Source organism: Lepeophtheirus salmonis, chromosome 2 (assembly GCF_016086655.4).
Source record: "Lepeophtheirus salmonis chromosome 2, UVic_Lsal_1.4, whole genome shotgun sequence".
In the NCBI taxonomy this organism is placed as follows: domain Eukaryota; kingdom Metazoa; phylum Arthropoda; class Copepoda; order Siphonostomatoida; family Caligidae; genus Lepeophtheirus; species Lepeophtheirus salmonis.
In genome coordinates, this window is record NC_052132.2 from 44549 (window position 1) to 71739 (window position 27191).

Here is a 27191-nt window from a genome sequence, read left to right on the forward strand (position 1 = left end):
AAATAATGCAGTAAGTAATTTCTGACATTTAATTATAGGCACATTCGAAGAATAATGTTCAATTAGACCTATCAAGAACATATATATTTTACCAACTCAAAGAAAAGTACTTCATTTAACCATAGACAGACAAAAAAAAATACATTGCGGTTTCACAAAAGAACAATATCTACTGTTCTTCTGGTAATAGCAACATCTTAGGCATCTTTGACACAAATAGAATATTATTGCTCACATAATATGTATTTATTCAAAATACTTTTTTGGTAAATTATAATTAAAATGTATGACCATAAAATATTCCTTTTCAAATTAAGCCAGTTTTCAAACTTATCGCAAATATGCAGGGTGTTAAGATCACATCGGTGCATTTTTCAAAAATCTTTCAATTGACACGAATCCTACATTTGTTAGTAGATTTCCTTCAAAATTGACTTGAATTGTACATATGAACTTTAAAAATTTTTCTCATATGATGTATCCGTCTTCAGAATCAATCACAGCCTGGTTACGGGTCCGGCAGGAGGAACAAGTGTTGACAAGGAAGTTCCTTTGTATGTTGGTCACTGTATACTTGATGTCAATATATGGTAGATTTGTTTTAGATTCAACGAACCCCTTGAAAAATTAATACAACGTATTTATATCCAGAATCCTGGTGGGCTGGAGAGGCTGTAGCCCTACCCAAATTAAAGAATTTTTGATGTGTACAAGAAAATTTAAAATTAGAAATATAATTTTGAAATTTTTTTCAAAAAATTTTAAAATTCGAAATTTTTTTTTCATTTTTTGTTGAATAACTACGAATTTTTTAAAATTTTTTCAAAAAATTTAATATTTGAAATTAATTTTTTCAAAATAATTGAAATTTAATTTTCAAATTTTTTTAAAAATATTGAATTTTGAATTTTGTATATAACTAGTTTTTTAAATTTAAAAAAAGAAAATTCAGTTTTCAAATTTTTTTTTCTAAAAGATTTTATTTTTTGTAAACAACTGTGGATTGTTGAAATTTTTGTTCAAAAAATATAATATTTATAATTTTTTTTTAAGAAATTTAATAAATCATAGTTAATTTTTGAAATTTTTTCCAAGAAATTTAATTTCTCAATTTAATTAAAAGTAAGGTTTTTCACAAAAATTTTATTTTTTTAATTTTTATCAACAACTAATCAAAAACCAATTCTCCCTCAAAAAAAAAGAAAAAAAATCTATATATATATATACAATCTTGTGAACGCTCAGGGTGGTCATATTTTCTTCCCAATGAAGTCATAGCAATGCTCACTCAAATTTGGGGGAAAAAAAAATCCATAACTTTTCACAAGAAATTAATTTTTTGGAAAATAATTTAAAACTTAAGATTTTTGCTCTGTTGTATAATTTTGTCCAACGACTTTTTTTTACGAAAATAAATGTTTAGAAAAGGGGTTCAATTCTCTGTAGAACTCGGTGGATGAAATATCAGAATATTTAGCCTATGAATAGCAAAAACACGTTATTTTAAAGATAGCTAAAAAAAAATTAAAAACATTTTAATTAAAACGATTTATTATTAACTATGGATAATTAAATCATAGGTCAATTTCTATTGTAAAACCTCCGTGTATTCAACATTTTTGTTTGTTTCTGCGCATTTGATATAAATATAATCTTCCTTTTTGACGTTCTTGAAAATGCAACATATAATTGACATTGTGAAAATACAGATTCGGTAAATATAAAACAATTTTTTGAAATGTTTCACCCTGTGATTTATTTATTGTCATTGCCATTGCTAATTTGCCATGTTCCTTTTTTAACCATAATGAAGATTGAAGATACATACTAAGATTAACTCGCTCATTTTTTGTCTCTTTTTTAATTTTAGTTTAGTACACTAATTCGTTTTTTAGACTTTTATTTTTTCGAATTTTTGAATGGACAAACCATACTAAAAAAGCTTTGAGAATTGATCTTGTTTAATGAAAAATTTGCGAAAAATCAAACTTTCCCTCCACAGCTCGAGAATCTAGTTGGATCATAATTAAACATGACCTTTTGTACGTAAATCAAAATTCTAAAAAACTTTTATTTTATGTCTAAAGACTGTATTTGTTTCTATTTTTGAAATAATTATGTTTTTAACATTTTTTTTCTAAGTGGAACGTACATCATGCACACACATAAATTATTTTAATACTATGTAGAATAACTAGTTTGCACCCTCGATTAAAGATCCCCCAAAATAAAGTGGATCTTTTGACTCTATGTAGCTTCCATTTTTCTGAACCTTACCAGATACATAGGTAATGAAATCCCAATTTGAAACTGCACAATAAAAGTGTCATTATCAAATAAGTTACTAAATTTTTACATTGTACTATCGAGAGAGAGAACAAATACGATTTAAAAACCTAATTCGATACGAAAGTTCAATTGAAGATTATTAACCCTCTGTTTACACCCTAGATATATTAATTTCGATTTGATTCCCGTTATTTTTAATCACAAGCTTTCATTACACAATCAAACGACAGCTGATACAATAATAAACAAGTTTTGTTTTTAATTCATGTCTCTAAAAGTTAAAATGTTAGAGTAATAACCTTAAACGACAACACGTAGTGTTGTGTTGATCCTTATTTAGGGTAGAGTACCACCGTCCATTCTAGGCCACAGGGTGTCCACAGGATTATATTTGGGAGGAGTTTGGATTTTGTGGATTTTTTTTTCCAAAATCGATATCTTTTCACAAAAAAAAAAATTCAAATCCATAGAGAATTTAACCCCTTGTCAAATGTATTACTTTGAGATAATTGAATGTAATCTTACAATTGAAAATTTGTATACACGATGAATGATTATGTGAAAATGAATTTTATATATGTTCATACTATGTATACAGAAATAATGAAGTGCATTAATATTTGTAATAACCTTTCTATTCATTACTATTTAAATTTTTTTGCAAATAGATTTGGCATTTATCTTTATTGGTATGTAAACACTTTTTGTAATGACTTTGACTGTTCTACTAAATAATCAAATTGAAAACAAAATGAACTTTTACATTGCAATCAATTGTTAAATAATATTATAAATACAGTGGACCCCCTGGCATCCCTCCTCCACACACCCGTAAGGCGTTATCGGATATTTATTTATAGTGTATATTTATAAAAGTTTCCACAATAGTTATTTAATAAGGGTTATACTGATGTTTTAGACTTAGCATTCTTGAACCATTTTATTTACTCCAAAAGGGTAAAAAATGAGGGCTAAAATTTTGTGAAATGATTACCTAAAATATAAAAATTGAGCAGTTTGTATTTAAAGAAAAACACAGTTTTATATGGATAATTTAAAGTAAATATTGGTGTTTTTAATTTATCATAATGTATTGATAAAAATGTTCTATATTATATCAATAAATCAATATTTAGAAATGTTTTCTCCTTTAATTTTGGCCTTCAATCAGAATTCGTAGTTTTAAACATACTACAAGACTGTTCAACGTCCACATTAGAAACTAGAACAGGAGTTAGATGTAGGCATCTCATCTTCACTACCACTGATTATACGCTCTACCTTTTACATATATGGAAGATCAGGATTTTGCAATTTAATACAAAAGTATTTCTCATCTATTGCAAGATACAAAGGGCATTATTCAACAGTCAATTTTTGCGCCAATTTTCTCTTTCCTTTCATTGAATATTGTCGGAATCTGGCTTTTTTACATACCCGATCATGCAATCATGATACTGATTTCATCAAAGATATATTTTTACTTGAAAAAGAGAACTTAATGAAGGTATGTTTTAGCAAGTGCATTCCCCTTTGAAAAATATCATTAAATAATCATCAAAAGCTATTTTGTAATCTAATTATAACCCAAATTTTCTCTTTTTAGTTCATGACCAGTTTAAAAATATGAGTGATTGAGGAATCTTTTACAAATTCTAAGTTAACTGATGATATTGCCGTCCAAGACGGATTCATCTACGACGGATTTTTCGTTATAATGGGTGAATATTTTAGTTTTCTTCATATTTTTCCTTGTAAAAGTATTTGATCATAGTAGATTCTCAGAATATTTTATTTTAATAGTGAATCAAAATCTTAAAAATCATATATATAATTTTCCATTCATAATAAATACTGGAGTAAGTATATTATATTTTTGTTTTTGGAAAGAAAAAGGTGAATGCTTGGACGACTAATGTACTTATAGAACGTAGAAAAATATTTTCTCGTCTTACTATCATTCTCTTGTTTAATACATGATTATAACTAATATTGCACAACCTATATATAAATTCAATACAACCAACTCTTTCATAATGGCTAGCTTTTTTGAATAACGCAAATGTAATTATTTTGGTGTTTAAGCTGTTTTCATTAATTTTTATAAGGTGATTCTTGTATGATTTAAAGCAAGTTAATCTACATATAATGAACACAAAAAATGTATATTATAGTATTTTGATTTTTGAATTAATTTATACATATTCGTTTGGAACTCGTGTCATTTTCATTTATTTTGAAAATCATCAGTTCAATCTATTCAACGGTTGGCAACAAGAAAAATACAGAAGGCTAACAAGGATTTGTGTTGTTTTTTCTTCAAATGTTCCCTTTCTCTTTTTACACTCGAGGTTGAGAGTGAATGAAAAAGCTAGTCCTGTATGGTTGATCGTTTTGTCGGTCCCTTCAGCTCCGGCTTAAGCGGAATCCCCTGTACAAGTTATTTGGATTTTTTTTTGCAATCCCTACCTTTCAAGTTGTTTGAAGCATTATAAACTTGCTCTATAGTTCCGTCCATTTTTCTTAGTTTTTCCTTTGATATATTTTTTGCAAATTCCAATTCCAACCCCACATTCACCTATATATAATTTATGGTATAAAATATAACTTTAAATTATAGATCATGATTTATTGAGAATGGTATGTGGATACATACAACACACCTCTAAAAAAATATGAGACAACTATTTTTGTTTAAATATGTGTGTAGTGTGTACCTACAAATATGAAAAGTCAATAAATAAATTATTTGCAATTTTTAAATACGTTCAATTGGGGCAATTCTCATGCTATCCACTCATAAAAATATACCTCTTACGAGAAAAAAATAAGTTAAATACCTCAGATTAAATCCGATATAAGCTTTTATCATGATATCCACAAGATATAAATAAATTACTTACTTTTATCTCTTTACATTATACTTAATTATATTGTTATAATCCTTACAGTTATGTTTTCTGCTCCTGTGGAAAGGTATTTGACTTCAACCATATTTGATGCCATGTATCCAAAATGAATTGCATCTTCATTTTTGTCCATTAACTGATCCATCTGTAAAAGATTCATTATAGTTTGAAAATTATATTTCATAACTTTTTATCAACGGCTAGTGGAGCCATATACCGGGTGGTCCCTTGAAATCTGATCATTTACTAATTCAATAATTAATGAAGGTTGAGGGATTAAAATTAATTCATATTTTGATTTTTAAAGCATAAACAGTAAGTTACTAAAAAAAAAAAAACATTAGCAGCTCTCTAGCTTACGTACAAGTCCAGAAAATGAAACTTGAGTGTGATTGACGAATATCCATTCGCTCACTCCAAGAAGTTGGGCGTCTTCAGGACCACCGTCTACGCCGTCAGCAAGTCTGAAACGTTGGCGATGAAGAAAGGCTCTGTCAAGAAGGTCAAACCCACCTCCTCCGTTGTAAGTCTCTTTTGACACTTTTGGCCTCCCCCACAGTGCTGTAACACCGAAGCTCTCAAATCCATTGACACCCAGCATTGGCACACCATGATAGAGGACAACATCTGGAGTGGGTGGCAGATCTTCCGTCGTTCTCGTGAAGCCATCAATGCTGCTAAGGACTGCTACGTTATTGAAAAAGAGAGCTCAGACACACATGTATTTATCGTAGTAATTTTGTTGAAATTCCATTGTTAATTAATAAATTATGTATATCTTGTTGAAGTTTATAATTTAAAGTGTTCAGATTTTAATGGACCACGCGGTATATAGGTCTCAAAGTCCTGATTAATTTAACCATAAAAGGATATTCTCATATTTGAGTTCCAAACTATTTTATTTGTAAACCCGTTTAAATAATTTTCTGTAGCCATTGAATTTATTCTATTGGTGTTAGCTGAACCATCTAGATACCAAATTTCCTAACTTATTAATTTTTCACATATATTAACTGCGATTTATTTTATTCCAAAATCTCTAAAAAGAGTTATTTAAATCATTTCAAGTGGCTATAAATGTTTTATTAATAGTGTTAGTACACTCATCTTTGTACATTTCAAACCATCAAAAAAATCATCAAACGACACCAACCTACAAATTTATAACAATCGTGGAGATGTCAATCAAAGTAGCAAAAAAAAAAAAAAAAAAAAAAAAAAAAAAAAAAAAAATGGCGTGAATTGTATCATTTTAATAGTTTTTATTGATGTTATTTATATCCGTATTTTACATTATGTGCATATGTTGTCCTTATTAAGTAGTTTTAACTTAACTTTTGCTTTGTTTATATATATGCTTATGATACCACTATTATGTTTTATGTTTTAATTGAACGCCGAAAAGTATAAATAAATAAATTTGGTATCTAGATGGCTCAGTTAACACCATCAGAAAAAATTCAATGCCTACAGAAAATTATTTAAACAGATTTACAAATAAAATAGTTCGGAACTCAAATATGAGAATATTCTTGGCCATTCTTGGCCAAGAAAAAAAATAACAAAAAAATGAGCCCTGAATCCTCCCAAATTACTTTGTTTTGATATGGAGAGTTTCTTAACTCTTTTTATGCAGCCATAATAACATTTTAGGGGTGAAATCTATGATTTAAATCATTTTGTATACTCCATTAAAAATTTATAGTGAAATTAAGTACCTATACATCATTTCAACATGTATTCATTGTAGTATTATGCTACAATCTATATTTATTATTTTTGATTACGTCATACAAAAAGATTATTTACATAGCTAAAGGACTCTAGGAAAATAGCGATTTAGGGAAAAATAAACAATTCAATCCAAAAAACAAGGAAGACTACGTTCCTAACACCGACTTATAATACTGTGTTATTTTTATGACGTAGTCACCCTTATTCTTCTCTTTTCACTAGGCCGAAGACTGGCTGCGTGCCTGAAGGAACATGTAGCAGCTTCTAATTTTAAGCCAATCAGAATTGAGAACTACTAAATCATTCATTCCCGGCCTTGAGTGTCCACTCTTGCCTAGAGTCTTTTAATTGCAGGCAATAAATTAAATATTACACTTGCACGGGCCAAAGACTTTTCTTAAATTATTTTACTTTTTTGTGCTTAATTAATCAAAATCAAAAATAGATTATATTAATTTAGCCATTATAGAGAGATGAAGGGATCTAGTTGATAGAAATTTGATTTAATTAAAATATCAATTGTAAATTTGAAATTTAGAAATTACTCAAATTAAATAATTTTTGCTCTTTACTATAAAATTTAATTCATTTTTTTTTACAAAATAATTCATTTTTCTAATTTTTTCCAAAAAATTTATATGCAGTGAATATCTGGATTTTTAAAATTTAACTCTCAAAAATTAATATTTGACATTTAATTTTTAACTTTTTTTGTCAAAATTAATTTTTTGTGAATATCTATAGATTTTTGAAGTTTTTTTTTGCAAAAGAAACTTATTTTTTGAGAATAACTTCGGATTTTTGAAGTGTTTTCCCAAAATAAAGTTAATTTTTCAACTTTAAAAAAAAAAAAAAATTCAATTTGCTATGAATAGCTATAAATTTATGAATTATTTTAAAAACATTAATATTTAAAATTTAATTTTTGAAATTTTTTTTTTTTTTTTTTCAAAAAATTTAATTTTTGTGAACATCTGTAGATTTTTGATATTGTTTTTTTTTTGAGAATGTTTTTTGAAATGTTTTCTAAAATGAAATTAATTTTTTTCAAAAAAATTTAATTTGCTGTGAATAGTTATAAATTTATGAATTTTTTTTCAAAAGTTTAATATTTAAAATTTAACTTTTGTCATTTGTTTTTATAAAAAATATAATTTAAAAAAAAATCAAAAAACCGACTCCCCCCTAAAAAAATATGCATAATCCTGTGGAAGCCCCAGTAAATACAACCGATATATCATAGAGTAGGAAACAATTTTGTGGCACATTTAACAAGTAATATATACGCGTTTAACTACCAATATCCGTGGTTTTATCATTATTTATTAATGCACATAATATTTTATGATAATTTTAAACATTTATCAAGGTTAGAAGGTTAAATAAATTTACATTAAATATATAAATACTTACTTTCATTTCACAGTCGCTTTTAAAGGCAGTAAATGCATCTGAACCAATAGAAAAAACAGATTCATCCATCTCAGTCATCTGAAGAGACTTTCTATAGCGATAAATTCTTTGATAGGAACAAGAGCATGCTCCATAATTGTGGAGAGGATCAATGCCGATCCCAAGGGCTTCTCCACTAGCACGATCCTCTTTGTCCATGATTTTGTAAACATACTCCCCATTTTGTGAAAGAGGAGAACTGATTTTATATTGAATGGATGTGTTTATAATATTAAATAACCCATTCTGTATGTTTTTTTGACGTAGCTCTTGGACTTTTTTTAATTCTTCGAGTTGAGCCTCGTAGTTTTCATGGCTCATTTGAAGTAAATCGATTATTTTGTGCTTTGGAAATATTATTTGTAGAATGTCCATTGAGGGAATGTTTGGCCTGGGGGTCTCTATGCATAATAAAATCAAAGTTGTTAATATGCAAAATAAAATAATATGTTAAAAAACAATAAAATCAAATTCTACTACTTGAATTCGAAGATATTCTTTGAATATATTTCTACAATAATAATATAGAAATTCATTCTTAAGTCCTAAAGGTCTTTAAATAAATAAATTAAGATGAGCCTTTAATATTAGTATGAACGACAATTAAAATAATATAATGACTCATATCAATGGTCAGTAAATTATAATAACTATTCCATGACAAAAGTTTCTTTATCTGAGGACTCCAGGCTATCATAATATCATTTAACTGTAGGCAATATATATATGGGCATGAGCATTTGGATAAAACAATTCATAGCATTCATAACTAAGATGTGTAAAATATTTATTAATAATATAAATATATTAGTATATTATATAATAATAGTATATATAAAAGTGTGAAAAAAGAGTTCAAAAGAACTCAAAAGATTCTTAATATAACGATATATGAATTAATTTCAATCACTCAATCTTCATTAATTATTGAATTAGTAAGTATTTAATACTGTTATATATACTATTATACTAATTATTATATTATAATAAACCGAATTGAACTTCAATTTAAATAGAGTCAATATTAGGAATATACAATGTTTTCCCATTGAAATCTGAACACTTACTAATTCAATAATTAATGAAGGTTGAGTGATTGAAATTAATTCATATATCGTTATATTAAGAATCTTTTGAGTTCTTTTGAACTCTTTTTTTCACACTTTTGTCCCCCTTACAGCCTAAATGCCAGCCATCTCGACCTACACCTTTTGGGTGTATGTTGAGGAAGGCCTTCAGTATCCTTCATCCAAACACCGAGGCCCTCAAAGCCACTGTGACGCCGTGAGAGAGGACTGCATCTGCAGCGGATGCAGCCATTATTGCCGTTAAGGGTGGCTACATTAATGATTAAGAGAGCTCAGAGACATATAAATTTATCGTATGAATCTTGTTGAAATTCTATGGCTAATTAATAAATTATATCTTGTTGAAGTTTAAAATTGAAGTTGTTCAGATTTTAATGGACCACTTTGTAAATGACAAACTCCAAGGAGAGATCATCATTAAATATCTCAACCTTTCTTTCAAATTGAGTAATAAAAAAGATCAAAATAAAATTAACATAAGCCAATTTCGTCATTTTCCATTAATGTTTGACAAAGTTTTAGTCTTTAATAGTAGAACACGGCATTAACTCACTAAAATAATGACGTATACCCAATTTTTCTGCCCTCCTCCCGTTATCAGTGTAAGAATATTATTTGTTGAATTTATTTGATCTCTTTTAAGATATGCACCTTTTTTAAGAATTAATGACTCAGAGGACCGCAGAAGTTGAGAACAATCAGTTGACTACCAACAGATTTTCGGTCTTTCGTTCATTTCTTTTTGGAAGAACGATTCCAAGATTAATAAAAATTAAGTTGTATTTGAGTAATACTCGACATACGTTGATACATTTTTTTTTAAATTACTCCAAATCCTCCAAAATATCTTTTGAAAACTTGACATTGTTTGAACTCGAACCACGGAAACTTCAAAAATGTATATGAGTCTCAAGTAATCAAGTATCTAGTTATTTACTTTCGATATCAATGAATATGGAATTATTTCTACAAAATAAAAATGGAGCATAGTAAAAAGGTTACGCTCCGTCTTTTATGAGCACATACGAATGTTCAATCGGGGTTTGAATATAAATCAATCCATTCAAGAAAGGAATTTCATCACTTAGGCATTTAATAATAATGGCAACTGTTAAGGAATAGCAAGTTCATTCTTAAAATCACAGATACATAAAAAAGCGGGCCACCTAAAAAATACAAACGATTAACATAACTAATTATCTAACGGGTGGACCATCTAGCGGTTGCATTTTAAACTACCAATTTTTTGACGTTTGACAGCTATAATATCATTTTTATTGTCTCTAATATTTTGTAAAAAGTTTCCAGCTTACGAAATGGTTAAGTTTACGCTTGAACAAAATTGTGAAATACTGAAGACTTACTTCCAAAATGGGTAGTCTTCAAACGAAAATGCAAGAAAATTACGTCAGTCGAAATAAAGCGCCCTCCAAGCAGTTTGTGGATAAATTTGTGAAGCGTGTGCGCAAAACTGGTTCGTTAATGGATAAAAGAACGCATTCCCGTGTTCGTCCAGTGCACTCAATCGAAAACATTGCTGCTGTTGCCGAAAGCAAAAAAACGAGCAAGGAGCTGCCGTTAGGGTCAATGGTGAGCGCTATCGGGCGATATTGGAAGATTTTTTTGTTTCCCAAATGGAAAAGGAAGACATCGACGACATTTGGTTCCAACAGGATGGCGCTACGTGCCACACAGCCAACGTTACAGTGGATCTTTTGCGCACTGTCTTCGACAATCGCATCATAAGCAGAAACGGCAACGTCAACTGGGCACCTCGTAGCTGCGATTTGACTCCGTTGGACTATTTTTTGTGGGGAACCGTGAAGGATAAATGTTATGCAACCATCCAGAGACGATTGACGATTTGAAATACGAAATTGGAGTCGCCATTGCACATTGAAGCTCACACAATCGAAAATGTATTGAAAAATTGGGTCGACAGAATGGGCTACTTTAAGACCAGCGATGGAGGCCATATGAATAAAGTGGTGTTTCATTATTAACTGGAATGTTGAGGCTTTCAAATAAAAAAAAGTTATTGAAAATATCCATTTGTCTTTTTTTATAGCAATATTAAAAAGTAAAAGTTTCGTGGGCCACTCTTTATCATGATGCAATTGTAAAGCGTTGAAATTTGTGTATTGGTATATTTTTTTAATTTTGATCCAAGAAACATTTTTACTCGTTGAAATGTTAATTATCTTTGACGTCATCATTGGATAATTATGCAATAATTGCTACTTTTAATTTATTTCTGTTTATTTTAATAAAAATATAGTTTAAGTTTTCAATGTAATAGAAATATTTTTTGGCCGATTATTTTATTTAAGATATAGTTGGATAAGAATTAATCCGACAATATGGCCATCAATTCATCTGTCCTTTCCCTCCGCTATCTATTCCCCTGCCCACCCACAGGGAGACCAATGGTCGCCGAGGTCCATGAAGACACCCAGGTTGATCGAAACAACGAGGTCGAAGATCCACCGCAAAAGGAAGTGCTCAATGAGAAAGATAAATCTCGAGAAACTATGTATAGGGTGGTCAGGGAGGACTTGAGGATGAAGCCGTATCCTCTAAAAAGTGGCAGCTTCTCAGGAAGCCATTAATGGCCAAGAGGTACACCCGGGTGAAGGTACTTGAAAAATTCTTCAATTCATGTACGTACGTTCCAATAATTTGGAGTTACGAGATTACTTCACCGTGGGAGTTGCTTATAATTCAAGACGACCGGGTGCTAGGTTAGAGTATCCGGTATAGTCCTAAGACTTATGGTTTACCCAATATAGAAAACTTGTATCATAAACGTTCTAAATTTTCATATAAAATCTATATAAATATAGTTATTTTTTTTATCTCAATTCTTATTTTTTTTAATACTACGGTTACACAGTAAATATCAGATTATATTTATTAATTATATTCGATATTTGATTGATCATGCTCCAAAAAAAAAGGAAAGAAAAAAACAAGAAGTTAATCAATCACTTTAATAAAAATAAACTTAGAAATGGGTCTAAAGCAACCATTCATCAAAGACTTAAAAAAATATTTATTTATATTTCAACCAAATATAAAGATTTCATATCATGTAATTATTTTGATTTACATAATGTATGTAGGTTATATATGCATTAATTCACTCATATGGGAATTTGAAAAAAACGAACAACTTAATATCTCTTAGTTATATATGATTCAGTGACATATGCAACAAACTATTCTATTAGCTATCGAATGAATACGTATCTAGTTGTTGTTTTTTCGAGCCAAGTAGATAATTATTGAACTTCCGACTCGATTAGAATAGGTTATTTTAATATTCGCTAGTATTTTGTTACTGCAAACACGTGTACGGAAAGTTCACCACGCTCTTGTCACCCCTAGACAAGTTCATCACGAGGAAAGTTCATCCCAAAGTAAATTCATCACGAGGAAAATTAATCTCCAATATTCGAGGGATCACTTACGTCAATTTCTAGCGACAGAGATCGAGATGGAACTCCAAAAAAAGCGATCCAGACCGTAGCAAGGCCTGGATTGATTGCCAGAAAAGTATTGCTGTGTGTTTTATTATACAGTAGAAACACCAATGATTGTCTAATCCAACTAGGAAATTTATTCGAGCAATAAGGATCAAAGCGTCACCTCGTTGAACTAGCGAATTATTTCCTTATTATTAATGGTTTGTGATAATTGAATTTGAACAATCCGTTCTCGCTGATTCCAATTTTGACATAGAACGATAAGGTATAACTTGCAGGAAAACCAATTCAATGTACCCAATAATTTTCTAATCTTGTTGGACAACATTAAAATTTAATACTCTCGATATTAGCTTAATGATATTAAAGAAAAAAAAGTATTTTATAGAACATAAATTCAAGAAATATCTCTTTTTATAATTCATAGTAAATTCATTACCTATCAATAAAATTTAATGACTTCATTTAACAACTTTTCTAAATATAAAATGTGCAAATTGAACTTTGATGTTTACAGAATAATCATGCTTTGGGTGTGTATTATACGACTTATTTAAGTGGCGCAAGTTTATAAAAACATAGCTTTTACAAAAAAAAATATCGTACAAAATAGCATATATATGCTACATATTCACTATGAAGTGATGCTTAATAAAAGTGTCCCAATCTTCCGATTTTGAGCCAAGTTAGCCTGTTCTCTTCGATAACTTGTTTCCAATGAGAGTCTATCCTCATAATACCCTTCTTGAAGAAGCACATTTTTCTATTGGCAAAACAAAATCTATCAACCAATTTTCACAAGTTTCTATTGAGGACAAATTTGTACCCCCAAGCGAGTTGGACATAGACAGGAATAGGTGTTAGTCACTTGGTACCCTTGTGTGGAGAGTCAGAATGGAAATGTGTGGAGGTAGACAGAAGGAATTTGCTTTATATATCACTACAATGGATGACCTTGTTGTCATATTTTTTCCCCCACTTTGTTGTACCCAGTAGAGGTTACACCCTGTACATATATATTCTCAAATGGATTCTGCAAGGAAATTATTAAGGTTTTGACAAAATGACAGACAAGTAAATGTAGACATATTCCATATAGAAGAGCAACTACGGAGGACTTTGTGCTTAAAACTTGTACCATCTTGATTGCCAATAAATTAACAACTGTAACTGACGAGCTGAATTAAGATGATTATGTTTTTGTATGTGATATAAAAATAATGTGAGCACAATTTATAAAAAATGACTTTATACAGAAAAATAAGACATAAATTAGCTAATGCTAAGATATTGGTTTATATAGATATATTTACAAAGTATGTACGTATATATTAAGAAGATTAATATTAACACAAATAGCTTTAAGGAAAGTGTCTGACTCCAGAGGTCTGTAATAATAATTACAAGCATATTTTTCTTTGTTTTGCGTATGATAATATCTCTTTCTATATATATATATATATTGTATGTGTAATAATTGTTTTTCGTCTCATATATTTCCCTGTCAAAATCCTTTTCGAAAGGAGTGCCAAAGGAACTCTGTAGAAAATACATTAATTACGATGTAAGATAAACTCTTTATAAGATGCGTCTATATCATTTTTAGATATGATCTAATATCATGTATCACAGGATGTTGTTATCTTTAATGTTTATCGCAACCTTTCTTTTAAAAGAGCTAGACATAAAAGGGCTAAAAAGGTTATAGCTTTGTCCAGCTTAACAAAAATTTAATTTGAACTTAACCAATCAACTTTTAGCACTTTTTTATCTTTTTATTTTAATATTCCTTTAATTGGTCAGATGGAGTTACACTGATAAAGTATAATTCAAATAAATAATGATGAAAATTCGCGTTTATTATGGGCAAGTTAATGAAAAAAGAAGCTGATGATAAGTACGGTAATCTTGACAATTTGAAAAATGTTTTGCCAAAGTCCTTCTTCCCCTCCTCCCTTGTCACAGCTAGTTGTAGCTGATCTCCTTCAAAATTTTCTTCAAATTGTCAGGGTAAAAATGTTGTTTTTCGGTGTTTTTTTTTAACATGCCCCAAATACACACGATTTTCTTCACGAGCTATATGTAGAGTACGAATAATAATATTGAATCATTAGAACTAATACATATATAAATGATCATTACCTAGGTACAATGCACATCAACAGGTCGAATTTCTAATGAACACTTTGAAAAAAAATAGAAGAGAAAAAAACATTATCGTTTAAAGAGACTGGAAGTAATATATTATTACCTACATTCCTGTATTTTAACTTTACAAACGAGATATCTTTACTAAAAAAGTACATTCTTGAATCTATAATATGAATGATAAATGATGCCCCTGATGAAGTTTGTAATCTAAATAAATGAGAACACTAATCAATACTAAGAATATTACCCATTACCCATGTTCCATATTCTGAGCTTTAATCCATCATTTACTCTCTTCATTTTGTATTTCTATCTTTTTTTATACTTCTTTTTAATCAAGACATCAAAAAAAAAAAAAAAAAATGTCACGAGTAGTAGTATTGATGAAGAAACGTGGATTCAAGACATTTTATTTTCGTTTGTTGTAGGTATGTATATAACTGTGTTAAGACTCGGTTCAAGTAAAAATAGGACGGATCCATATTTCTCGGATCCTTGCCGGTTCCGATCTTAAGACTTAAATATTTGTATACTCAAACTAGATACAAAACCAAAAAATAACAGATGCTTTACCGAGTGGTCCATTAAAATTGGAACTCTTTGAATTCTAAACTTCAACAAGATATACTTTATTAATTAACAATAGAATTTCAACACAATTAATATTATAAATAGATCTAGGTTTGAGCTCTACTAATAATTAATATAGCCTCCTGAGCAGCAATGATGTCTTCACGGTGGTAGAAGCTCTGGAACCCACTGCTGATTTAGTCCTCTGTCATGGCGTCCCAGATCTGGGAGACAGTGGCTTTGAGAGCCTCGGTACTTGGTTGACAGACAGTGCAGGCCCAAAAGTTGTACTTGAAGGGATTGGGATCAGGGCTGCAGGGGGCTAAAAGTGTCGAAAAAGAGCTCAAAACTCGTTCAAAAGAGTCTTGTAATTGAGGAGATGAGTTTCTTTCATTGTTGGTGTCAAAAGAAGGCTGAGTTTTGTAACATTTGTTTGTTTTAATATATCGAAATATGAATTAATTTCAATCACTCAACCTTCATTTAGTATTGAATTAGTAAGTGTTCAGTTTTTAATAGACAACTAGGTATTACATGTCTTTCGAATTCCATGATGTCAGACCGGTCTAGGTCCTTCAAACTGAAGCCAAACATTGGTATTAATCTTATGAAAGAATCGTCTTAATATTTGACAATATTTTTTTTTAAATGTTTAAAGTCCTTGGTAAAATGTGTATCATATATCTTGATATATATACATACGTCTCTGTGTATTCAAGTTAAAAGGCATATTTCTCAATAATGAGATGGATATCGATTGTCTATTCAAAAGTTCAATTTATTCATTATATGTAATATTTGAAAGGATCAATGTTCAATGTTGTTTTCCTATTATGAATTTATCGGAATATTAATAAAATAAAGTTGAACATAATCCACTTCAATCTTCTCTCAGTTCTCTTCATATATGTCAGTTGGAAATACAGGGTGTACAAGCTATCTGTGCTGGGAAAAGAATGATTTTGCAGACGCAATTTTCTCTCCCACCAGTCATCAGAGTAAAAAAATAAAACCAGATTCTGAAAGCTTGATGGATTTTGACTTATTTTAATCAACAAAATCACGTCCATAATCAATTCCTGCCTTTAGACTAGACCAAAAGCGTTTTGTAACTTGATCCTTCGACAAAAATCCATCGGATTCAGATCCAGTGAGTTAGGAGGACAAAGATGATTTGAGATGAAGTCTTCAAAATTGTATTGGAAACATTTAAGACTTTTTTCGAGGTTTGGTAGGGAGCCAGTCCTGCTCCCATATGTAAGGTCTCCTGTTAGCAACCATGTCGATCCAGAGCTTCACCTTGGTTCGAGAAATCATGTTATGTTGTCCCTCATGGCACGGTTTTAAGGAGGGTTCTGTCCCTTTACCAAATATTTGAGACAACGAATTCGTCAATTGATTCCATTTTTTCCAACTGGTGCAGGCTGGAACAAACTATCTAACGAAATAAAGAGTGCGCTGCCTAAGTCCCCGCATTTGCCGAAGAGAGTGCGCCAAAGTGAGGGTATATACCTATAGCTTGCACAACCTGTATATAGTAATACACCTTAGATTATGAGGGTAATTCTTCTCAAACAGAGCAATTCTTGAATCAGTGCCCTCTTGGAATATGTTAATTTGTTCAAGGAGTTACAAATAAGGCTAGAATATTGCTAGTTTTGCCGACTTTGAGGAAAGGGAAGTTCCCCCCTTTACACCCGTCTACTACCCTAAGTTCCAAAGTTAGTCAAACCTAGCAATATTCAAGCATTTACTTAAACTTAATCCGTGCAACTCTATCCAAACAATTAAAGGACCATTAAAGAAAAAGACATAAAAAGGTTCAAAATTTGTATTGATTTAGTTATTAATATTTTAATATTTCGACAATTATCAGCAAAAAAAAAATCTCTTATACGTATGCTATGGGATGGTATCAATTTCCTTTTATGGCTGAGTGACCGAAGAAGTTGCTGTAAACATCTATGTAATTATTGCCTTTTTTTTGTATTTGAGAACTTGAACCGTTTATTTTTATTTAAAAAATAAATAAATAATCATTAGCAGCCTTTGCAGATTATTGATTAATTGGTGCATCCCTAATGAGTAGATTGATTCTAAAATAATACTATGTCTAGTATTTGTTGTTCCATACGTTGCATTTGAATAATTAATCATTTAATGAAATCTGACAATTTGGAAACATTATTAATGTGAATTACTTTTTTAATAAAAAACAAAGGAAAAAACTCAAACCAAAATGGTTCATATAGATTTTCGTTGTTTGTATTATATTATAGAAGCAGTTTTAGCAATCTTGTTAAACTAACAAAACCACTAGATGTGATTTACTATTGGTAAGAGTACCTAAAATATTTTTTATTTGCAATCAACAACATTTTCTCTCTTACTGGTCAAAGCTCAGTCGCATTATATCAAACTAGATATAGCCAATAAGAAGATATCTTATCCTGACATTTTTCTTGCTTGATTTGCAAAAATTTCAACTTTTTTGGTAAATAGGTATTTGGTGAGGTAATACAAAAGTAGTTATGAATCAAAATCAAGTATAGGAAATTTGCCTAACTTATTTTTATATGAGTGGTGATATCGTTATGATAAAAAAAACAAACAAAAAAAACACTTGCGTACGCCGGCGATTTTGTTATGATGGACTGTCTGATGGAGTCTCTTTTTTGCCAAAAGAAACGTTGTTCTAACAAAAACTTTAGTGAAAGTTTTGGCCATCATGGCAAGAGCTGCACCAGATATAAAGAAGATTGAATTTACCTAGTAGGAACGGCGTTGTGGCTTGAATATGATTGTGTCCACAAGAAGATGGATATGTCCAATTGAGAGGTCTCAAATGTAAAAGGCGTCCCAATCCGAACCGTGCAAAAGGTTTGTCAAAGATTCAGTGCCTTGTCATGTCATTCTCATGAAGTGGCTCTGTGAGCACTGCTATGACTTCATTGGGAGAGAAAGATAGACTCCAGCAGTCCAAATGAATTATTTTGTCTGGAAATACGTTGAATCTAAAACAAATCAAAGAACTAATTGCAATTGATGTATTTTACCAAATATTTAACGTTATTACATATAGGACAGGGTTTTAAATCCTGAAGAAGTTTAGACCTCAATATCCTGGCAACTCTGAGATTTATGTATATGAAAGTGCGCTCATTAGATTTAACTGACAAAATTGTATAAGAAAAAATACAAAGTCCTTGTGATGTCTTCCAAATAAGAACACCATGTGGCCGCTATTGTGTGACTGCGTACACGAAGTTATTGACTTTACGAAGTGGTCAAAATGAACTGTTTACCATATTGCCAAGGCTTTCAAGGAGACTGACGGGTTGGGAACATCTGCAAGAATGATCTTTCGGAGAGGCAAAAAAACAAACAACTCCAGACTTCCTGTGGAAAAGGTGAAAGGAAATGTGGCGCCCTATCACGCCGGATCTGAATATGTCGGGTGTCTTGGAAATAATTTCCAAAAAACGTTCACATAACAAAATAGACTCCTTGCAAGCTTCCATTCTCGAGGCAGTGGCCAATATGAACAAGGAGTTACTTATCAAGACTTTTGTCAAGCTCAGGTAAGAGGTTATGACTGAAACTGGCAGTTGCTGGTTTGAGTGATGGACTTCACTATGATCTCCGTCATTTAAGAGCACAAGATTTGTAGTTTTTGACTTAATTTTGGGAATATGATTTTTCCAATACATTATTCTCAAATTTTCTTAACTTAAATTCCCCACCTTGTATATTTAAAAAAATGTCAAGAAACAAAAACATTTACTTCAAACTATCTCTATCTTTGCACACACCTATATATTAGGTTGCAGGAAAAAGTACTTTCGTATTTCTTACCCTTTTTTTAACTAAGTATATCTTGTTCATTATTGATAACATCGGATCATACTATAAGGTGTTGTAAAAGGCGTGATCATATACTACAAACGCTTTTAGAACAGTATTGTACTTGACCAGTTCATTCGTGAATTCTTGTGCGTTGAGTATGTAGGTCTCAAAGAAAGAAATTTGCCATATTTACCTTTTGACTAACTTTAATTTTGCAATGTATAAGGAACCAATACTCTTTCAGTTGAAGAACAGCAGTTCTATCTATTTTTCCCTCCCTATATTCTGCCATCTTATGTGAACAACTCGATCATTTACAGCTGGCGATAAAACAGAAGTGGCCAGCGTGTGTGAATTGGAGATAACAAAACATAATCAAGATAAAGCCATGCCGCACATATCTTTGATGATAAGTTTTTATGCATACAGCTTAGAGTCCCTAATTGTACCAAGTGACTACCGCCTGTTCCTCTCCATAGGTATTAATAGAGGCCTCTGAAAATTGGTTGTACAATATTTTTGCCAATAGGGACAAGAGTTTCACGAGAAGGGGAATTATGAGGTTGGATTCTCGTTGGCAACAAGTTATTAAAGAGAAGGTGGCATACTTGGCTTAAATAGGAAGATTGTGACACTTTTTATAAAGCGAAAAATACGAAATTACTTTTTACCCAACCTATTATTTATAAATATTACAAATTTAGAGCAAATGTGTATCTCTTTTTTTTTCTACTTTCCTTTGGCCATGATTTATAGAGACATAATGTCTCTACTTGACAGGTTGCTTTTATTATTTATTTTTTGCCTATTATTATTGCTGAAACATGAAACATAAATTAGCAATGAATTATATATTTTTTGTATACCTTTTGTACTAATATAGTTTATCACTCTAACTTACTAGTCTGTTAGTTAGCTATGCATTCATCTCGCTTAAGGAAATAGATAATAGCACGCACTTTTGAATAGGATATGCGACACAATTTAAAATAAAGGATCAAGCAGATAACATTAACTATAGGCGGCAATTACAGGGTGGACATGAGCAATTTACAAACTCTACAATTCAAAATTTGAAAGTCTGTAAGAGACGGATTTAAAAAAAATAATTGGAGCTACTAGGTTGAACTTTTTGATTCTCTCTCAACTGTCAGAAAGGAAATACAAAACTTATTATACTCTGAAATATTATTAAATCAGTGGTTCTCACCCCTAAATGGGGCTTTGACACAAATACCATGGGGATGTTCATTAATTTTGAGCCGAATGTATATATTATATAAAACACAGTGAAAAACACATTCAGAAATTTATCATATTGTTATCTGTATTGTATTACGCAACCTTTCCTCCAAAAACAAACAGGAAAAAGGCCGGAAATCATCTGGTAGTTAGCCAAATAAGTCAATCACACCAACGGCTATATATTTCTTAAGTACTATCAATGTCATAACAAATATATTATGATACTAAGATCCCACATAATATTATATTCGATACTGTAATATGTGTTTTTTTTAAATACTGAATTAAAAGCGTAGTTATACATTTTTATTTCGATATGAGGGTCAAAATGTCTTTATAGAAATAATAAGATATACAACAAAGATCAACAAGAAATTGTATTCCTGCCTTTTTGAGAAAGGGCAATTAGTATTCATGGCTTATTACTTTGTTTATTGATCCGAAATAATAAATTATAAAATAGCCATGACGTATCAAGTCAAAGGGGGGAATCTACAGTTGAAAAAAATTAAATTCATAGGATATTTGTGTGTTAGTGAGGTAACGCCGTGTTATATAAATTCATCATTTATCTAAGTCACTCAACACAACGCCTAAGGCAGTATGGAATAAGTTCGGTTTCTGGTTTTTTTGGTCGCCCTACTGCGATTGTTCCTTTAATCAGTATTTGGGACTAGATGCACCAAATTTAACAGTATCTTGTCAAAAAAAAATTCGCGAAGAATAGCGTATCAATGGTGGTCAAGGCTGCTCCTAAGAAGTCAAAGAAACTTGCTTCAGAGACACTTCTTGACTCAAAAGCATCAAAAACTTTTTTTGAACTATTGTAGGAGTCTTATTAATGAACTCAAACATCATGGCGATCTGATGATTTTCTTCTCTGATGATGAAGGAATGTATTTTATTTCGCGAATAATTCATCTATAATTCAAACTCGTAATATTTGACAGTTTTCTTGGTCAGAATAAAAATGATTTTATATATAAGATATTTTAAGAATTGGGTTCATTTAAAGGATAATACAATTCAAGCATAATATGCATCTTGTGAATATTTTTATTCTTCACCCAGTACATAATATTTTTATAAAATATATTTGAAGGATCTACTTATCTAGATTATAACAGTAAGGAGATTAAGTGCCTCAAGTCTATCGACCCATAATAAAAATACATATTTGAAATAGAAGTTCGTTATCTCTCCAGGTCACACTTTATAATATATATGTATATACAATATCTACATAATTTAGTTGTCCATGAGTATACTCAAAGAATTAAGCAGGCTCAACATTTTAATAGAGTTATTTTTTGGCAATTACAGGCTGTTAAGATCAAACCGGCGCATTTTTCAAAAATCTTTAAATTGTGACTGGGGCATTAATTTTTAGTGGATTTAATAAAAAATTAGTTTGAATTGTACACATAATGGTTGAAAAAGAGCTAACTTGATGTTTCCACTTCCAGTATCAATCACTGCTTGGATCCGGGCCTGGAACTAAGAGCTGGCGTTGACAAAGTAGTTCCTTGGCATGCTAGTAAATTGCCTGCTTGATGCCGGCAATCAGATAGTACTTGATCGCATGAGATGTTCGATATTTTAAAAATCGACTTTATTAAGATCCAGACTGCCTGGGAGCCCATCTTTTCTTCCTAATCAAGTCATAGCAGTGTTCCCTTAGCTACATTAGCGACCTGTCAGACTCATGAAAAAGTGCTGAATCTTTAGCACTGTTCAGATTAGAACGTCAGTCGCATTTGAGTCCTACTGATTTGCAAACTCCATGTTGTTGTGGACAAAAAATATTGTCACGGCACAATGCCGTACCTCCTTTGTAAATTCAATCTACTTTATATCTGGAGCGGCTGTCGCCATGATGGTCAAAAATTAACTCAATTTTGAAGATACAAAATCGATTCTTCTGGTAAAAAAGAGACACCTTCAGACAACTGCATCCGAACAAAAACACTGGAGAACGCAATCTTAAATTTGATCTTAACTCTCTGTATCTCTATGCAACAAAATTGGCCCACCCACCCGCTAAAACCCACACTTAAGACATAGAACACAAAAATTATCTTTTAAATCTTTAATAACCTTTTTTAAAAATCAGGTTTTAGAGTATAACTTCGATTCAACGCCATATTTTGAAATTAAATAACTATATGGAGGAAAATTCAAGGTTATCATAATGTGATGTCCGAATTATGTAAATAAGATTTATATTCAATTTTAGCTTTTATTTACATTAAAAAAAAAAGCATTTTCGACCTTTATTTGGATTGTTAGGTGGAAAATGTGTAATAGTCCCATCCTTCCAAATTAATGGCCCAGATTACACAGTCTCTATGTTTTCTCTTCTTAAACTCTGTCTCTTACAAAAATCTAATAAAATGCAAGACAATATATCAAAGCTAATGTTATTTTCAATTGATTTATATACTAGCTACAGCTAAAAAAGAAATCATTTTTAACAAATGCAAAAGATTTGGTGTCAAAAAAAAAAAATGAAATGAGCTCCTCAATTTCCATTGATCTATTTTAATTTAACTTTTAATTTTCTTTTAGAATATTTAATAAATAAACAACTTCAGGTTGCACAAAAATGTTTCAAAATTAAATACCATAAAGTCGATTATTTGGCTAATTGTAATCAGTATTTCATATTTTAAAGGCAGAAAGATTAACCCCAATTTAAATATACTTGATATCCCCTGTTTTTAATTAGTATTTATCGATTAGATATTAAGGTTACCATGCCATTTATTTATAGAGTTCCTTGTTATAAAAAAGCCTCTTGAACATTCATTAATAGAACAAAAACCCTACAGTCTATAAAGAATGATACACATGGTTAAAAAGAACAGTGCAAAATATCATAATTTGATTTATGATTCCTCATTTTTAAAGAAATAATACACATATTAAATACAATAAAAAAGTAATTTGAATCAAATAAATGGTTTAATTTCCGTAGTGTTCTTATATAGGGTTGAAGAACAATGATTGTGATTCATCAACCATTCAAGCCATATATGCAAAAAAGTTCCTCACGTTTTCAAACAAAGAAAACTTGACTTCTTTAAGTCTCTTATTTAAAGTCATACAAAAAACAGAGGCCCTTTATAAGGCTTGAGCAAATTAACTTATAGTATAATTGGTATATTAAAATCTATTATTTAAAAATGCTTTGTATGACTTATGAAAATACTTTGAAACAAAAGAAAAGAGATTTTTGAATTTGTGCAACTCATAATATTTTTAATAATAATAAGAAATGCTTAATTCATAATTTCACATTTTTTAAAGAGGTTTTAAGAAATGTTTGATGAAATAACCATGGCTTAAAAAAGTGAAATAAAATGGGGTTTCATCTGTGACTATTTATTATCATTTCTTGAATAGTAATTATACAGTAATGTGTATTAGAATATGTCATTTTTAAGGGGGTAAAATTAATCTACACAATTTAATTTTCTAAATCGACAGAAAACTATTTTTTTTAAATCTAGTCTTGGGCATTTTAAGTAAAGATCTGTTAAAAACAACACATAAATGCAAAAATGAAACATTTATAAATACTTTTAACTAGATATTGTTCATATAAAAATAGTAAGGAGTAATTCTTAGCCATTGACGGTTAATAAACTTTCTGAGGGCCTTCACAGAAGATACTTGGTATCGTCTATTGCTTGACCCTCCTCCAGTGATATAAATCGCATGGGTTCAGGTCCCGGCTATTTGCAGGCCCAAAAACTCGGGCTCCAAAAGTGATGACATTTTGTGGCCTAGATATCCTGCACTTTTTTTGGCCTTGTGGCCGCTGTACTGTCTTGTTGTAAGGTGCAATTTCTTCTTTTTGGGCTACTTTGTCCATCCAAATAATGTAAATTAAACATGCAAAACTTGAACTAGTACCATTCGTACTTTGTAAATATAGTTTTTCGACTGTTTTTAATAGAAAATGAATTGTGGCACTTGCAAACAGAGTGCTTATTGTTGTTTTAGTTGTTATTTTTTTGGTCAAGTTCAGTCGAGTAATAGGGTCAGTCCTTGGGACTTTGAGTAATATATCTAATTAAACAGATGATAAATAATGTTGGGTGACGGACTGAGGACCCAACTTTATATGTAAGTTTTTAGAACTGATATGCAGGGCTGAACTGGACCGGACTAAGACTGAACGGGAAGAGACTGTAGTCTTCGGCCCAAAATAAGGATGGACACACCACTACTCTTTTTCACAAACAATGTCAAACTGTTCCTACATCTTTTTATTAAAAATACTTTCTGAATTTTAAAATAATGCTTGACCTCCCTTACCCTAGAGAAATATCTGAGGTCAATACTTATGGCTCTCTTCATGGTCGTCTTGCTCAAGTTCATAATCTTTGCGCTATTGGAAATGAAGGTGGTTGGGTTTGTATCGATTCACTTATAGAGCTCCGTCCCGAACCTCGGGGGATAGATTTTTGTCAGCTCTCACCTTTTGATATTTCCTGTGGATCTTCTACACAAACCCGGTAAACTTTACTTTTTAAATACACGAGACGCTTGATAATCTTATGCAGAGTGAATCCATTGTGGCACAATTGGCATGGAACGGTTCTTCTGGTCTTCTCCATCCCTAATTGTCGATTGTTTTTTTTTTTGTTTACAAACAACACGAGTGGCTATACGAAACTAAATGATTTTTTAAAACAAAAAGCCGGGATATAAGCGATTGAATTTGTTCCCAATTTTTATGGACCACCCTATACAATTTGTTCATTTTCACAAACGATTATGCTAATATATATATTTATATTGAATTTATAAACTAAACCATATTTTCACGAGTTTAATATATTCCTCACCCTGTAGTAAAGAAAATAAGTATTAAAAATATCAAAAAGTGTTTTAACTTTCATTTTTATTAATATCTAAACTTTTTCAAATTCTTACATTGTCCTACCAAAAAAACAACAACAGAAATTAAATAATATAATTTAAGAATAAAAATATTATTAATAATATCCGATCACGTACATCTCCATACAAATTTGACCATTTTAATTATAATACATAAAAATATCCCATTTTGTTTTTATTTGTATGTATACCTGAAAATTAATCTTATTTGTCTTGATTCACAGATTTTAGTTACCTAGTACCTACATACATATGTGAGAAATACCTTTAGTGTGTGAAGGATCATTTTTTTTCTTTGTATGGCCTTCATTCTTTCATATTACGAGATGGAAATAGTAATATTCTTATTGATTCAATACAACCGTAGTTCGGTACGTAGGACAATATAATCTTTGTAATTTTAACTTCATAGTTAGTACGTGCTCAATTACTTCTTTTGGTGAACTAATTTCTTTGGTAGGATAATCCATTATAATGTATGAATGATAAATCTACCTATATTTGTTTATTAGGGTGAGACTGATGTCCCTACTTTGCCCCAAAAACTATGTACGGACCTCAATCACATGCCTTGTGCAATTTCAATATTGATATTTTTTTCAACTCTCTTCCATTTTTTGGTAATAAATAATAAATATAACTATTCAAAAACAGAATAAAAACACTAAAATTCGGTACTTTTGATATATCTACTTTAAATTAACATAAAATGCCCATTTTTACTTCCACAACGAAGTTGAACGGAGGCTATTATTTGCTTATGTTTTTTGTCACCAGGATTTTGGTAAAAATTACGTATCGATTTTGATCAAACTTGGAACAAAGATTAAAAACGGTCACTTTAAAAGGCCACTAATTTTGAGAGGTCAAGGTCATAAGCGATCATAACCTTGAAACAAATTCTGATACATAACTCAAAGCCAGGTCAATTCTAGATGATTGCTCCTTTCTTCTCTACGATACAGGATCACTGAAGGTGTCAATTAGATTGAGCCGCAAAAGGAACTTTTCAAGAAGAGGACCATTTACATAGTTGTTTTTTTACATCAACATAAACATTAGGATCATTAGTTAATAAAATTGCGTCTGGATTTTTTTATATCGTCATTAATAATTGCTTAAAAATACGCAGACGATGTCTCGTTTGTACCATACACGTTAATTATGTAGATAAACTTAAAATTTGAGGACTACACTAAAATTTTATGCGAATCACTGCACCCAAAGAACACTTTGATAAAAATAGGATTATCAACATTCTTTGAAATGCCGGTTATGATTCCTCTGGAGGTTCCAAAACCAGTAAAAAGAATGAAAATAAGTATGAGAAAGTGAAATAGGACAAGAAAGTTCACAAGTCAAAGAAACCAACGACTTTATATATTGTAGACAAATTAAATCGATAAACACACGTCTTTGTTAATATATAATCCTTCTTTTTTTTCGAAATTTTACACATATGTTTAAGTCCATACAAAAGTTTAAATGTTATTTGTCACAACGTAAGAAAT

General features: G+C 30.5%; 1 protein-coding gene across 1 annotated transcript in view; it reads right to left on the minus strand.

Moving 5' to 3' along the window:
- The window catches only part of LOC121132258 (uncharacterized), an 88422-nt gene that overhangs the window by 32186 nt on the left and 29045 nt on the right, over positions 1-27191 (minus strand). The window contains exons 3-5 of the mRNA XM_040727625.2: positions 8346-8785; positions 5239-5343; positions 4759-4867 (exon numbers count right to left, since the gene is read on the minus strand). The gene's annotated coding sequence lies outside the window, so the exon portion shown is untranslated. The remainder of the gene's footprint in view (positions 1-4758; positions 4868-5238; positions 5344-8345; positions 8786-27191) is intronic.